The 17604-nt window shown below is 37.2% G+C and overlaps 1 long non-coding RNA gene across 1 annotated transcript in view; it reads right to left on the reverse strand.

Moving 5' to 3' along the window:
- Positions 1 to 2464: 2464 nt before the first annotated feature.
- LOC309962608 overlaps positions 2465 to 17604 on the reverse strand; it is an 878309-nt gene continuing 863169 nt past the window's right edge. Inside the window, exon 2 of the long non-coding RNA XR_014326251.1 lies at positions 2465 to 2779. This is a non-coding gene — a long non-coding RNA (uncharacterized lncRNA). The remainder of the gene's footprint in view (positions 2780 to 17604) is intronic.

Genomic DNA, 17604 nt, shown 5'->3' on the forward strand with positions numbered 1-17604 from the left:
CACTGCAGTTGACTATTCTTGCTTGTTTTATAAAAAATGGTCTTGTTTTCCAGTTAATTTTGTCATGAGTCAGGTAGTTCATGAGTTTCAATTCAGCAGAATTTTCAGAGGAGAATGCTTTTATAATGTTTTATATAAAAGTAAGGATGTCAAAATCTAATCCGCAGTATCAGAGTTTTGCCAGAACGTTGTTCAGGCTGAAATGAAAAACAGGATCTCCCTGGGGGGTTCTCTTCCATAATGAAATCATTGAGATATGAAGGGTCCCAGGAGGAAGACTTTCAAAGCTCTAGCCATTGGCAAGTAAGAAACCATTTGAGATTTGTTTTTAAAAGAAGATGGTGTAATATTCTTAGAGTTTGATATTAGGAAGGAAGCCAAAAACCTAAATTGTGGACCATCTGGAGAAGAAATATAATGAAGAAAGCCAACAAAAATATAATTACAACAACTGGCTTAGAAATAACAACTGCATTGATTAAGAACAGCCTAAGTAGGGATGTCAAGAATGCAATCTGAGTTAAATTTCCATTTCAGTTTGGCTGTGGGAATAGGAGAAAATGCTCTTGTGGTATGGAGACAACCCCATGAGCAAGAGATATGAGAAGAATTTGGTAAAAGATCAGATGTAAAAAACTCACACTAACATCTCTGTCTTTGTGTGTTTCAAAAGAAAAAAATTGAAGAGTGTCAATGATATGTGATAATTTGTAGTTTGTGCTACCTGGGAATACAAATACCAGACAAACACTATCTTTTCCTCCAGAAGCTTAAATCTGACCATTTACATAAAAGCACAAAGTCCATACAAATAGTTGAAGAATAAAATGATTAAAATAGACGCAGATGTAGTCATTCAAAAACAATCCATAGTACATTAATCAGAACTTCTCTACTTCCTGTACCAAAACAGGAATTTATTGAATGGATCATTACAAGCAATAAATGTTTAATATATGCACAGATGCCTTCATTCCTTCGAAATATGTAGCAGCCATCGTGTTAAGCATGGATACTGAAATAAACATTAAAAAAATATACTTTTCCTAATGCCATCATAGATTTGGGGAGAAATAAATTTTTCTTAATGATTATGATGCAATGTGTAGGGAGGACCTTCAAGATGGCAGAGGAGTAAGGCATGGAGATCACCTTCCTCCCCACAAATACAACAAAACTGCATCTACATGTGGAACAACTCCTACGAACACCTACTGAACATTGGCAGAAGACCTCAGACTTCTCAAAAGGCAAGAAACTCCCCACATATCTGGGCAGGGCAAAAGAAAAAAGAACAAACAGAGACAAAAGAATAGGGATGGGACCTGCATCTCTGGAAGGGAGCTGTAAAGGACGAATGGTTTCCACACACTAGGAAGCCCCTTCACAGCCAGAGATGGAGGGGTGTGGGGGGAAGCTTCAGAGGCACAGAGGAGAGTGCAGCAACAGGGGTGCAGAGGGCAAAGCAGAGAGATTCCCACAGAAAGGACTGGTGCCGACCAACACTGACCAGCCCTAGAGGCTTGTCTGCTCAGCCACTGGGGCAGGTGGGGGCTGGGAGCTGAGGCTAGGACTTCGGAGGTCAGACCCCACAGAGAGGACTGGGGTTGGCTGCATGAACACAGCCTGAAGGGGGCTAGTGCACCACAGCTAGCTAGGAGGGAGTACAGGAGAAAGTCTGGAACTGCCTAAGAGTCAAGAGACCATTGCTTCAGGGTGCAAGAGGAAAGGGTATTCAGAGCACCGCCTAAATGAACTCCAGAGATGGGTGTGAGCCACGGCTTTCAGCACGGACACCAGAGACGGGCAGGAAACGCTAAGGCTGCTGCTGCAGCCACCAAGAAGCCTGTGTGCAAGCACAGGTCACTATCCACACCACCCCTCTCGGGACTGTGCAGCCCTCCACTGCCAGGGTCCCATGATCCAGGGACAACGTCCCCAGGAGAACACACGGCATGCCTCAGACTGTTGCAAAGTCTTGTTACCCTCTGCAGCTGCAGGATCTCCCCACATTCGTACCCCTCCCTCCCTTTGGCCTGAGTAAACCAGAGCCCCCTATTCAGCTGCTACTTTAACCCCATCATGTCTGGGTGGGGAACAGATGCCCTCCAGCGACCTACATGCAGAGTTGGGCCTAAATCCAAAGCTGAACCACAGGAGCTGTGTGAACAAAGAAGAGACAGGGAAATTTCTCCCAGCAGGCTCAGGAGCAGCAGATTAAATCTCCATAATCAACTTGATGTACCCTGCATCTGTGGAATACCTGAATAGACAACGAATCATCCCAAAATTGAGGTGGTGGACATTGGGAGCAACTGTAGACTTGGGGTTTGCTTTCTGCATCTGATTTGTTTCTGGTTTTATGTTTATCTTAGTTTAGTATTTAGAGCTTATTATCATTGGTAGATTTGTTTATTGATTTGGTTGCTCTCTTCCTTTTCTTTTTTTTTTCTATATATATATATATATTTTTTTTTTTCCTTTTTCTCTTTTTGGGAGTGTGTATGTGTATGCTTCTTTGTGTGACTTTGTCTATATAGCTCTGCTTTTACCATTTGTCCTAGGGTCTGTCTGTCAGTTATTTTTTGTTTGTTTGTTTGTTTTTAGTGCTTGTTATCACTGGTGGATTTGTTTTTTGGTTTGGCTGTTCTCTTCTTTCTTTCTTTCCTTTCTTTTGTTTTATTACTTCTTTATTTTTAATAATATTAAAAAAATATTTTAATAACCTTATTTTATTTTTCTTTCTTTCCTTCTTTCTTTCTTCCTTCCTTCTTTCTTTCTTTCTTTCTTTTTTCTTTCTTTCTTTCTTTCTTTCTTTCTTTCTTTCTTTCTTTCTTTCTTTCTTTCTTTCTTTCTTTCTTTCTTTCTTTCTTTCTTTCTTTCTTTCTTTCTTTCCTTCCTTCAATCTTTCTTTCTTTCTTTTCTATCTTTATTTCTGAGCTGTGTGGCTGAAAGGGTCTTGGTTCTCTGGCCAGGTGTCAGACCTGAGCATCTGAGGTGGGAGTGTCAAGTTCAGGACATTGGTCCACCAGAGACCTCCTGGTCCCACATATTATCAAACAGCGAAAGCTCTCCCAGAGATCTCCATCTCAATGCTAAGACCCAACTCCACTCAATGACCAGCAAGCAACAGTGTTGGACACACTATGCCAAACAACTAACAAGACAGGAAGACAATCCCACTCATTAGCAGAGAGGCTGCCTAGAATCATAATAAGTTCAAAGACACCCCAAAACATACCAGGGGGTGCAGTCCTGACCACCAGAAAGACAAGATCCAGCCTCATCCACCAGAACACAGGCACCAATCCCCTCCACCAGGAAGCCTACACAACCCACTGAACTAAACTTACACATTAGGGGCAGATGCCAAAAACAACAGAAACTATGAAACTGCAACCTGTGAAAAGGAGAGCCCAAACACAGTAAGTGAAGTGAAATGAGAAGAGAGAGAAATACACAGCAGGTGAAGGAGCAAGGTAAAAACCCAAAGACCAAAAAAATGAAGAGGAAATAGGTAGTCTACCTGAAAAAGAATTCAGAGTAATGATGTAAACAGGATCCAAAATCTTGGAAATAGAATGGAAAAAAATAAAAGAAACATTTAACAGCGACCTAAAATAACTAAAGAGCAAACAAACAATGATGAAGAACACAATAAATGAAATTAAAAATTCTCTAGAAGGAATCAATAGCAGAATAACTGAGGCAGAAGAATGGATAAGTGACCTGGAAGATAAAATAGTGGAAATAACTATCACAGATTATAGGGGTCCCAGAAGCAGAAGAGAAACAAAAGGGACTGAGAAAATATTTGAAGAGATTACAGTTGAAAAGTTCCCTAGTATGGGAAAGGAAATAGTCAATCAACTCCAGGAAGAAGAGAGAGTCCCATACAGGATAAATCCAAGGAGAAACATGCCAAGACACATATTAATCAAACTATCAAAAATTAAATACAAAGAAAAAATATCAAAAACAGCAAGGGAAAAGCAACAAATAACATAAAATGGAGTCCCCATATGGTTAACAGCTGAAATTTCAGCAGAAACTCTGTAAGCCAGAAGGGAGTGGCAGGATATATTTAAAGTGATGAAAGGGGAAAACGTACAACCAAGATTTCTCTAACCATCAAAGATCTCATTCAGATTTGACAGAGAAATTAAAACCTTTACAGACATGGAAAAACTAAGAGAATTCAACATTACCAAACAAGCTTTACAACAAATGTTAAAGGAACTTCTCTAGGCAGGAAACACAAGAGAAGGAAAACACCTACAAAAACAAACCCAAAACAATTAAGAAAATGGTAATAGGAACATACATATCGATAACTGCCTTACAAGTATATGGATTAAATGCTCCAACCAAAAGACATAGACTGGCTGAATGGATACGAAAACAAGAACCATATATATGCTGTCTACAAGAGACCCACTTCAGACTTAGGGACACAGAGAGTCTGAAAGTGAGATGATGGAAAAAGATATTCCATGCAAATGGAAATCAAAATAAAGCTGGAGTAGCAATTCTCATATAAGACAAAATAGACTTTAAAATAAAGACTGTTACAAGAGACAAAGAAGAACACTACATGATGATCAAGGGATCAATCCAAGAAGAAGATATAACAATTGTAACACCCGACTTTCACCAATGGACAGATCATCCAAAATGAAAATAAGGAAACACAAGCTTTAAATGATACAATAAACAAGATGGACTTAATTGATATTTGTAGGGTATTCCATCCAAAAACAACACAATACACTTTCTTCTCAAGTGCCCATGGAGCATTCCCCAGGATAGATCATACCTAGGGTCACAAATCAAGTCTTGGGAAATTTAAGAAATTTGAAATCATATCAAGTATCTTTTCCAACCACAATGCTGTGAGAATAGATATCAACTACAGGAAAAAAATCTGTAAAAAATACAAACACATGGAGGCTAAACAATACATTACTAAATAAGGAAGAGATCACTGAAGAAATCAAAGATGAAATAAAAAAATTCCTAGAAACAAATGACAATGAAAACATGATGATCCCTAACCTATGGGATGCAGCAAAAGCAGTTCTAAGAGGGAGGCTTATAGCAATACAATCCTACCTCAAGAAACAAGAAACATCTCAAATAAACAACCTAACCTTAAACCTAAAGCAATTAGAGAAAGAAGAACAATAAAACCCCAAAGTTAGCAGAAGGAAAGAAATCAAAAAGATCAGATCAGAAATACATGAAAAATAAATGAAGGAAATAATAGCAAATATCAAGAAAAGTAAAAGATGGTTCTTTGAGAAGACAAATAAAATTGATAAACCATTAGCCAGAGTCATCAAAAAAAACAAAAAAGGGAGGAGACTCACATCAATAGAATTAGAAATGAGAAAGGAGAAGTAACAACTGATACCACAGAAATACAAAGGATCATGAGAGATTACTACATGCAACTATATGCCAAGGAAATGGACAACCTGGAAGAAAAGGACAAATTCTTAGAAAAGCATAACCTTCCATGACTGAATCAGGAAGAAATAGAAAATATAAACAGACCCATAATAAGAACTGAAATTGAAACTGTTATTAAAAATCTTCCAACAAACAAAATCGCAGGTGGCTTCACAGGTGAATTCTATCAAACATTTAGAGAAGAGCTAACACCTATCCTTCTCAAACTCTTCCAAAATATGGCAGAGGGAGGAACACTCCCAAACTCATTGTACGAGGCCACCATCACCCTGATAACAAAACCAGAAAAAGATGTCACAAAAAAAGAAAAGTACAGACTAGTATCACTGATGAACATTTGTGCAAAAATCCTCAGCAAAATACTAGCAAACAGAATCCAACAACACATTAAAAGGATCATACACCATGATCAAGTGGGGTTTATCCCAGGTATGCAAGGATTCTTCAATATACGCAAATCAACCAATGTGATCAACCGTATTAACAAATTGAAGGAGAAAAAACATATGATCATCTCAGTAGATGCAGAAAAAGTGCACCCCATTTATGGCTTGCTGTGGCCTTCCCAATTGTAAAACGCTGTGCTCCTTGGATGCCTTTCTTATCTCAGACTAACCCTACTGTGTGACCTCTTTTGACTTTCTGTGCACTGCCAGGAAAGGTAACCAAGAGGACAACTTAGTTCTTCATGCCTGGAACAACCAAACCAAGATAATTCTGAAACCTAAGGGACTGGTTAATTCCCTAAGTCCAGTAGCCTCAGCTGGGATGAGAGAGACGACCACTTTTATATATTACAGTGTGAGGGCTGAGCCCCTTCTCAGGTCTCCCCTGATGACCTAAGGCATAAAGGATTCGTTTCATCAAATTCAACACCCATTTATGATAAAAACCCTCCAGAAAGTAGGCATAGAGGGAACTTACCTCAACATAATAAATGCCATATATGACAAACACACTGCCAACATCATTCTCAATGGTGAAAAACTAAAACCATTTCCACTAAGATCAGGAACAAGAAAAGGTTGCCCACTCTCACCACTATTATTCAACATAGTTTTGGGAGTTTTAGCCACAGCAATCAGAGTAGAAAAAGAAGTAAAAGGAATCCAAATCAGAAAAGAAGAAGTAAAACTGTCACTGTTGGCAGATGACATGATACTATACATAGAAAATCCTAAAGAAGCTACCAGAAAACTAGTAGAGCTAAACAATGAATTTAGTAAAGTAGCAGGATATAAAATTAATATACAGAAATCTCTTCCATTCCTATACACTAATGATGAAAAATCTGAAAGAGAAATTAAGGAAACACTCGCATTTACCATTGCAACAAAAAGAATAAAATACCTAGGAATAAATCTACCTAAGGAGACAAAAGACCTGCACGCAGAAAACTATAAGACACTGATGAAAGAAATTAAAGATGACACAAACAGATGGAGAGTTATACCATGTTCTTTGATTGGAAGACTCAACATTGTGAAAATGACTATACTACCCAAAGCAATCTACAGATTCAATGTCCAACTGTCAATGGCATTTTTCACAGAACTAGAACAAAAAGTGGCACAATTTGTATGAAAACACAACAGACCCTGAATAGCTAAAGCAATCTTGAGATAGAAAAACAGAGCTGGAGGAATCAGGCTCCCTGACTTCAGACTATACTACAAAGCTACAGTAATCAAGACAGTATGGTACTGGCATGAAAAAAGAAGTATAGATCAATGGAACACGATAGAAAGCCCAGAGGTAAAACCAAGCACGCATGGTCACCTTATCTTTGATAAAGGAGGCAAAAATATACAATCGTGAAAAATAGCCTCTTCAATAAGTGATGCTGGGAAAACTGGACAGCTACATGTAAAAGAATAAAATTAGCACACTTCCTAACACCATACACAAAAGTAATCTCAAAATGGATTAAAGACCTAAATGTAAGGGCAGACACTATAAAACTCTTAGAGGAAAACCTAGGCAGAACACTCTATGACATAAATCACAGCAAGATCCTTTTTGACCCACCTCATAGAGAAAGGGAAATAAAAACAAAAATAAACAAATGGGACCTAATGAAGCTTAAAAGCTTTTGCCCTGCAATGGAAACCATAAACAAGATGAAAAGACAACCCTCAGAATGGGAGAACATATGCAAAAAAGCAAGTGACAAAGGGTTAATCTCTAAAATATACAAGCAGCTCATGCAGCTCAATATCAAAAAAACAAACAACCCAATCAAAAAATGGGCAGAAGGTCTAAACAGACATTTCTCCAAAGAAGATATACAGATTGCCAACAAACACATGAAAGGATGCTCAACATCACTAATCATTAGAGAAATGCAAGTAAAAACTACAATGAGGTAACACCTCACCCTGGTCAGAATGGCCATCATCAAAAAATCTACAAAGAGTAAATGATGGAGAGGGTGTGGAGAAAAAGGAACCCTCTTGCACTGTTGGTGGGAATATAAATTGATACAGCCACTTTTGAGAACAGCTTGGAGATTCCTTAAAATCTAAAAATAGAACTACCATCGAACCCAGCAATCCCACTACTGGGCATATACCCTGAGAAAACCATAATTCAAAAAGAGTCATGTACCACAATGTTCACTGCAGCACTATTTACAATAGCCAGGACATGGAAGCAACCTAAGTGTCCGTCAACAGATGAATGGGTAAAGAAGATGTGGCACATATATACAATGGAATATTACTCAACCATAAAAAGAAATGAAATTGAGTTATTTGTAGTTAGGTGGATGGACCTAGAGTCTGTCATACAGAGTGAAGTAAGTCAGAAAGAGAAATACAAATACTGTATGCTAACACATATATATGTTATAAAAAAAAAAAATGATTCTGAAGAACCTAGGGGCAGGCCAGGAATAAAGACACAGACCTAAAGAATGGACATGAGAACACGGAGATGGGGAAGGGTAAGCTGGGAGGAAGAGAGTGAGTGGCATGGACATATATACACTACCGAATGTAAAATAGATAGCTAGTGGGAAGCAGCCACATAGCACAGGGAGATCAGCTTGGTGCTTTTTGTCCACCTAGATGGGTGGATTAGGGAGAGTGGGAGGGAGACTTCAGAGGAAGGAGATATGCGGATATATGTATATGTATAGCTGATTCACTTTGTTATACAGCAGAAACTAACACACCATTGTAAAGCAATTATACTCCAATAAAGATGTCAATAAAAAGAGAGGCTGTGAGAAAGGAAATGAGAAAATGAGCAGAAGTGTAAATGTACTTCAATGAGAGACTGAAGCAATGACTTTTGTTCCTACCTACCATTTCCAAATGCTTTGTGACACTTGATTATCCACAGGATATCTGCTGATGTCTTTAAATAAGCAACTTTTCACTTGAGTCTTTTTGAATGTGTTTAGTTTCTTGCAACTGAAAACATCAAGACACGATGCTTATGTTCAGCCTTGACGACTCAACTTATATGTAATGAAAAAAAAAGTGCAAACTTTGAGTCATGAAGAATGGGAGAAATGACTGATTGATAGAAATACACCCTTAATATAAAATACATATATGTGTATGCAAACACACACACACAAATATATATGGACACACACAGATATAAATTTACTTAATTCTGAAATTTTTGGCTATGTGAGGCAGTCCTGAGAATATCCTCCACCCCTATGTGGGACAGATTCTTAATTAATGATAGTATAATTACTACTACTACTATTACTGTTACTGCTACTTACATTATTGCCAATAAAATTAGTCCCTTTTATCTCACAACACTGCAATATTTGAATGCTTTCTCATCTAGCTCCCTCCTCACCTGATTCCCTTGGAAAGCCAGTAACATCAATTGAGAAGACATTTTTATTCCCTTTAGACTGGTGAGCAGACTGAGCCTCACAAAGTCAAATATTCTGACTCAAGAGTGTCTGTGTCCTTTACACTACATCACAGATAAATCAGTACAGTTTTCAGATGAAGTTATTTCTAAATTGAAGAATATTGAATCTATTTTGAAAATCCACTGTCTTTGGTTCAAAGAGGCTCAGAGAAGAGGATACATATCGTAATCGGCAAAATCCATTCATCCCTGGAAGTCTCAAAACCCAGATCCTAGTGCTGTGAGGAAGAATGTTTAAGCATAACAAACCTACTACATACCAGCTATGTGCTCATCACCGTGTTAAGCACTGGACGTAATAAAAGCGAAGATAAGCCTGCCTTCAATGGATTTTTTATGAGTGAGCAACAACTGAAAACCATATTTAAGCCATAATGATTTGCAGGACTGTGGATAAGAGAGAAATTGAGATGGGTTCAAAGAGCCAACAAAGGATATAACAAAGATATATGATAAAATACAGCATGAAATATACCATGTTAGATAGAGATTATTTTATTGTGTAAATATCAGGAATTTTAAATTAATCTGGTTAATAATATTTTAGAAATATGAATCCAATTATTGAGTAGAATATATTTGGGAAAGAAATAATATCAAAAGCAACATCAATTGAGGATAATTCTCAGGAATAATTGAAACAAACAAGTTAAATCTCTAGTAAGACTTTAGAACTCACGATATTCAGTTCCATAATTTTATAGATAGAAATAATAGCCAATATCACATAGCATGGCAGAATGGAGAGCTGAGTTCTTGAAGAGTACATCACCCATTTCCCTCATTTTAGAAATGTAGAAACTGAGGCCCCCAACTGTAGAATTATTTATACAATGTGGCAGAGTTTCCAATCATTTTGGGACCAAGACACAGTTACAGCAACTCTCCTGTTTAATCTTCCTTTTAAAATCCATGTTGATCTGCATGCATCAGTGGTTTACAACAAAATTCTAACTATACAAATTCTAAATATACAAAAGGTATATTTAGAATTTAGTTATTGTATTATGCAAAAGTTAAATAGCATTATTATGCCTTTCTCTGATCTGCCCACTGAATGATTCCACTTATCCAATTGTTATTATAATAGAGATTCTGTTACAGAAAAATATTGTGTAGTAAACAAATATTTTCTTAAAAAAAGATGCAATGTGTGAAGAAAGGAAATAGAAATATAGCTTTGGTGTCAAGGTGAAAGGGGATTATAGGAGGGCCTCTAAGAGTAGATTTACGTAAGCTGAAGGATGGCCAAGTATTTCTTAGGAGGAGAAGGGGGACGGGATGGGTGAAAGGCACCTGAAAAAAATCTCAGTGCCCCGTCTAAAAGAAAGGCTGGCACACTGGGAAAACATCAAATTCTTTGTATGCGTGGAGTCAAGAGAGGGTAGCAGATGATTCAAGAGAAATAAGCAGAGGTCAGATCTTTAGGGCCACACATGCAAAGCCAAAAAAAAGAAGAAGTTTTACTCTGAGATTAGTGGGGAGTCAATCATTGATTCTCTGTAGGGAAGTGACTTAAACTGATCTGCTTTTATATAACAAGCTACATCTCAAAACTCGATTATACAGAAAATTAGCCAGATCTGGTCATTCAGATTTGGAATCCAGAGCAAAGGAATTGTAACACACTGTGGACAATGCACAAGGATCTGATTGCTTTACCCTTTAATGATCTTTGGAATACAGGGTCTCAAACGGTCACTCCAAACTATTCCTAATTTTTTACCTGTTGGGAAAGGTTGGGACTTTTATTATCTGTCCTTTCTGAACATGCGCTATTGCTTCCCCTTCAGCTATAAGATGTGGCTACGGCCTACCTCCTGAGTACCGTCTTGTACTTGCTGGAATCTATTCCCTATCCTTTTCTGTGTTCCAGAACATCAACTGGCCTCCACTGGCCTCCCCCATATGCTCCGTCTCACCACCAGGACTTTGCACATGCTGTCCCTATGCCTAGCATGTACTTTCCTCCTGTCCTCCACTAGTTTACTATGAATTTTTTTTAGAATTCCTTTAAAGAGGAATTCCATGACCTTGGAAACATCTACTCAAAACTTGAAGAAACTCCCCTCCATAACATCTATGTCATTTTCAGTTTTTGTTTTGCATGATGATTGACGTTACTTCCAGAATGTAAAGTGCAGGAGAAACTTCACCAGCCAGGGGGGCCTAAGTCCTTAACTGCAACTCCCTTCAGAGACTGAATACATTGTCTGTGCAACAAGTCCAGTGAGTGAAGGGCCACTTTCCCCCATGAGACCTGTCAGGTAAAGCCTTTGGAATTGCCTGTGATCAGTACTGAAATATCACACATAGGTTTTTGTCTCGCTAGTTGTTTGTGTTTTAACATAAAGAACTTTTCAAAAGTATATGTATTATAACCTATGTTGTTTTTTTCCTTTAGGGTATTTGCTTTTTGTGTAGCATTCAAAATTTTATTAAAGAGGCTATAACTACATACTTATTTTATCTTAGTAGTTTTACAATATTGTTGCTTATTTTAAAATTATAATCACTTTGGAATTATGATCAATTCTGTATACAGGGAATTCCCCGGTAGTCCAGTGGTTAAGACTCTGCCTTTTCTCTGCGGAGAGCCCGGGTTCGATGCCTGGTCAGGGAGCTAAGATCCCACGAGCTGTGTGGCACAGCCAAGAAAAAAAAAAAAAGCAAAAAAAATTTGATATACAGCGTAAAGCATGGATAGACATATTTTTCTTTCAGAAGTGTATTACTAATAGTTTTACAATGTGTTAACCTTAGAAGCAGCTGGGTGAAGGGTTCACAGTACCTCTGTATATTTCTTTATAACTACCTAATGAAACTATAATTATCTAAAAATAAAATTTTTTTTAAAGGGAGTGTTAGCCAACTGCTGCAACTGAAATCTCCTTTAGTGTTTCAAATACCTAACTAAATGAGTACATTTTCCCCCAGATAAGTCATTCATTGAGAATCTTATTTTTTTTCTTGCTCTGACTTTTGGTAGGCTAATTATTGGTCTGCTGGTTTCCAGCATCTTCTCTAAAACACAAATCGGATGTTATTGATCTTCTTCACACTGGAAACTTAACATGCCTCCATTGGAAATAGGACATACCTTTGACCAGCTTCATCCATGTCAACACCCTCCTTCACTTAGATCATTTATCTTCACCTTCTCCAGTAATTCTAGACATACCGATGTTGGTTTATAACATGCACAATTATTTAGGCCTCCTTCTCACCCTGGAATTCATTATCACATGCTGATCAGAAATTCTAAACCATGGTAATCCTTATCTTTGATCATGAACTATAAAATTATTATGACAATTACTTAATAGTTCATTTTCAAATTTGTAATGTGGAAGGAATATGGGTTCAGAGTTACAAAGCCTTGGGACTACTTATTAGCTTTTCCACTTAGACCCCTATGAAACTGTCTTCTCTTCCCTAAATGGGGATTAGTCCACCTACTTCATTGGGTAGCCGTGGAAATAAAAACAGCTGTAGATATGTACTGTGTCTAGTACAGCAGATGATAAGTATGATTCCCTCAACCCTCAACTCCTGAAGCTTCCTCTTAGTAAATTCTGGTAGACAAGCTCATTCAAACTGTGAAGGAAAAGAAATACCATGGATTCTTGATGTTGTAAATTTTGAGAACCAAAATCAACTTGCAGCTAATTTTATAGACAATACAAGAAAGGCAGCATCAGGACTCTTTGCACCCAACCAAAGACTGTATCACTATTTTTACCATATAGTCAGACTGCATGTGAATTCCCTACATTGAGCGGAGTTTTAAAATGCAGGTCATGGAAATTAGAGCCATGAGGTATCTTAACCACCAGTGTTCTCATATTGGCCTCGCCAATGTTTTTGATGGAATGGAGAGCGACTGTGTTTGATTTCCATCAGCGTGAAAATAAAAACTTTGACATTCTTGGCAAAGGAACCTGTATGGGTCTCCTAGATGACTAAGAGTGATGAAAAGTTAGAGGGAGTTGGATTCCCACTAATGATAAGGATAATTGGATTGGGGGCACAGGTCTGTACTCTGTCTGGGGCACAAACTCTCTGGTGACATGAGAGCTCTCAACTCAGAGCAGGCACTTTATAATATACACAGTGGTTGCTCAGGCTTTCTCCCTCCTCCATGACATGAACTCGGGCTTCAGAATCCAGAGTAGTCCCTAAATCATATGAGGTCCCTGACAACTAGAGATGTCTGTAAGCAAATCCTGTTACAACTCAGAAGAGACGCTTCTATTATGATGCAGCAAGGGCCTCTACAAGAATGTGTTTGCTAAAATAATAATTTTGCTAAAAATTAGCAACTTTGCTTAAAATATTTAGTCTATTTGAAACATCGAGGTAACTGGCAATAAAAGAAACATGTCTTTATGAACCAAAGTTGGCAAAATTTGTAGTTTTTGCCTCTATCTACTTTTACATACCTACAAAATATATTCATGAACATATTTGTTGGCAAATAATGCCTAGAGGTAATTTTTGTTTTCCTAAAGGCTAAAATGGAATGGGGAATAAAGTTTGCAATGTATGTTATTAGCATTCTTGATCTATCTAATTGAAATTTTTAAATTTTCTTCATTTTTTTTCATTTGGGTAAAGTGATTTTGGTATTAAGTGATAGTTAAGATTCTTCTAAAATTTAAAAATTAAAAAAATGAATGTTTTAGTCATTGCAGTGATACAGAGGAGATTTTAATAAGCTTGAGGGAAGCAAGTAAGCTATCGCCTAGAAAGGTTACATGAAAAGGGCATTCATTACCTTAATCAGTTCATCTCAGGCCAGAATCTGGCCCTCAAACTTATAGGTTATTAATTTTATTTGCTCAGCATACCAAGAATGGATTCATTAATAAAGACTGATCTACAAGGCTGAAAACAAATATTATTGTATAATGAGAAACATGATTGTCTCAAAGCCTGGAAGAAGCACATGAGCTGATCAGTGTATCTAGTCCTCATAAATACTCAGAAAGAAAATCTTACTTAGATCACTTCTTGTTGAGCATGAAGTCAGATTTAGAGTGGCCAGCTGGCCTGGCTAGAAGGGCTTAATTGAAATTTATCTGCTAGAAACAGAATGTTGCCCATTAGACTCACTGAGTACAACACCTTCCCTCTTACCACTACTGTGCTGGAACCTGCCAAGCAATGCTTCTTTGATTCCCTTGTCTGTGCTTCCATGGCTGTCCAACTCCATTTTTGATGAACACATTCTTTTTTTAGATAACTTAATACATTTGACTGAGTTACACGTAAGTCTTAAAGAGCTGAAAACTACACCATCTCTTTAAATTGTTTTTTTTTTAATATAAACATTGTATTGTCTCAAAGTTTAACTTTCAAAGAACATATTGTCCTTTTAAAAATATTTTTAGAGAAGCCTCAGTAGTATCTTTAAAAGCAAACACAGTTAAGAAAACAAACAAAATAAAAACATTTTTCCACTATTATAACTGATGATCAGTGCTAAGATTAGCAGGTTCCTCAAGAATACCTTGGAGGTATTGCAGGTTCAGTTCTAGACCATACAGTAAATTGAATATTAAATTCAAGTCACATAAATATTTTTGGTTTCTCAGTGCATATAAAACTTATGTGCACACCATACTCTAGTCTAGTAAGTGTACAATAGCATTGTGCCTAAAAAATGTACATACCTTAATTAAAAAATAGTTTATTGCAAAAAAAAATACAAACCACTATCAGGTCTTAAGGGAGTCATAAGTTTTTGCTGGTGGAGAGTCTTGCCTCAGTGTTGATGGCTGATGGCTGACCAGGGTGGTGGTTGCTGAATGTTGTCATGGCTGTGGCAATTTCTTAAAATAAGACAACAATGAAATTTGCTGCATTGGTTGACTCTTCCTTTCACGGACAATTTCTCTTTAGCGTGCAATGTTGTTTATAGCATTTTACCCACAGTAGAACTTCTTTTAAAATTGGAGTCAATCTTCTCAAACCCTGCCATTGCCTTATCAATTAAGACTATGTAATACTCTAAATCCTTTGTTGTCATTTCAACAATCTTCATAGCATCTTCTCCAGGAGTAGATACAATTTCAAAAAAATTGTTTTTCTCTGTTCATTCATACGAAGCAACTCATCTATTCAAGTTTTGTCATGAGATGGCAGAAATTCAGTCACATCTTCAGACTCCATTTAAAAGTTTAGTTCTTTTGCAATTTACATCACATCTGCAGCTACTTCCTCCATGGAAGTCTTCCTCTCAAAGTCATCAATGACAGTTGGAATCAGCCTCTTCCAATCTCCTGTTAATGTTGATATTTTGACTTTCTCCTATGAAGCATGAATGTACTTAATGACATCTAGAATTTGAATCCTTTCAGGAACATTTTCAATCTACTTTGCCTAGATCCATCGGAGGAATCACATCTGTGGCAGCTATTGCCTTATGAAATTTATGTCTTAAATAATAAGACTTGAAGATAATCACTCCTTGACCCATGGGTCGCAGAATGGATGTTGTGGTAGTAGGCATGAAAACAACATTCATCTCATTGTATATCTCCATCAGAGTTCTTGAGTGATTAGGTGCATTGTCAATGAGCAGTAATATTTGGAAAGGAATCTTTTTTTCTGAGCAGTAGGTCTGAACAGTGGGCTTAAAATATTCAGTAAACTTAAGCTGTAAACAGATGTGTTATCATATAGGCTTTGTTGTTCCATTTATAGAGTAATTTTAGCATAATTCTTAAGGGCCCTAGGATTTTCAGAATGGTAAATGAGCATTGACTTCAGCTTAAAGTCACCAGCTGCATTAGCCCCTAACAAGAGAGTCTGCCTGTTCTTTGAAGCTCTGAAGCCAGGCATTGACTTCTCCTCTCTAACTATGGAGGTCCTAGATGGCATCCTTTTCCAATAGGAGGCAGTTTCGTTTACATTGACAAGTTTTTGTTTAGTGTAACCACCTTCATTGACTATCTTAGCTGGATCTTCTGGATAACTTGCTGCAGCTTCTCCCTCAGCATTTGCTGCTTCATCTTGCATTTACCTTATGGAGACAGCTTCTCTCCTTAACCCTCATGAACCTAACTCTTCTAGATTTCAAACTTTTCTTCTGCAGCTTCCTCACCTCTCTCAGCCTTCATAAAATTGAACAGAACTAGGCACTTGCTCTGGATTAGGTTTTGGCTTAAAGAAATGTTGTTGCTACTTTGATCTATGCAGACTATTAAAACTTTCTCCAGATCAGCAATAGGACTGTTTCACTTTCTTATCAATCATGTGTTCACTGGAGGGGCACTTTTAATTTCCTTCAAGAACTTTTCCTTTGCATTCACAACTTTACTGTTTAGCACAAGAGGCCTAGCTTTCTGCTTATATCAGCTTTTAACATGCCTTCCTCACTAAGCTTAATAATTTCTAGCTTTTGATTTATAGTAAGGGATATGCTACTCTTACTTTCACTTGAACTACTGGAAGCCAGTGTAGGGTTATCAACTGGCCCAATTTCAATATTGTTGTGTCTCAGGGAATAGGGAGGCCTGAGGACAGGGAGAGAGATGGGGAATGGCCAGTCAGTGGAGCAGTCAGAACACACGTAAACATTTATTTGTCATCTTAAATGTGCACAGTTTGTGGCATCCCAAAATATTACAATAGTAACATCAAAGATCAGTAATCACACACCACCATAGCCAATATAATAATAATTTAAAAGTTTGAAATATTGCAAGAATTACCAAGATGTGACACAGAGACACAAAATGAGCAAATGCTGTTGGAAAAAATGGTGCCAATATACTTGCTCAAAGCAGTATTGCCATAAACCTTCAATTTTTTAAAAATGAAATATCTGTGAAGCACATTTGCTGTATTGCAAATATTTGTGCAATAAAACAAGGTATGCCTGTAATTATGAATTGCTGCTCTTAAGGTCTTTACCACTGACATTTAAAATGCTGATGGATCTTTTCTTCCTCTTTATTTTGCTGAGGCCCATCCTGAGGGCTCTACCCTGATGTATTTTTATAAATTATCCTATGAGATATGTCCACATTGGTCAGTCTGGAGGTCCTGATATATAAAATTTTAAATACATTCTTTTCTTAATATAAACTTTCTCTAAATTATTTCTTAAGTCTTCCAACATTTGAACTTAAAATTATGAGATTTACTTTTTTTAATTTCAAAAAAACAGATGTCAAGGAATATAGTCAACCTAATTTACAATAAAAGTCTGCAACAAATTTT

This window comes from Leucopleurus acutus (genome assembly GCF_964270905.1).
Source record: "Leucopleurus acutus genome assembly, chromosome: 1".
NCBI lineage: Eukaryota > Metazoa > Chordata > Mammalia > Artiodactyla > Delphinidae > Leucopleurus > Leucopleurus acutus.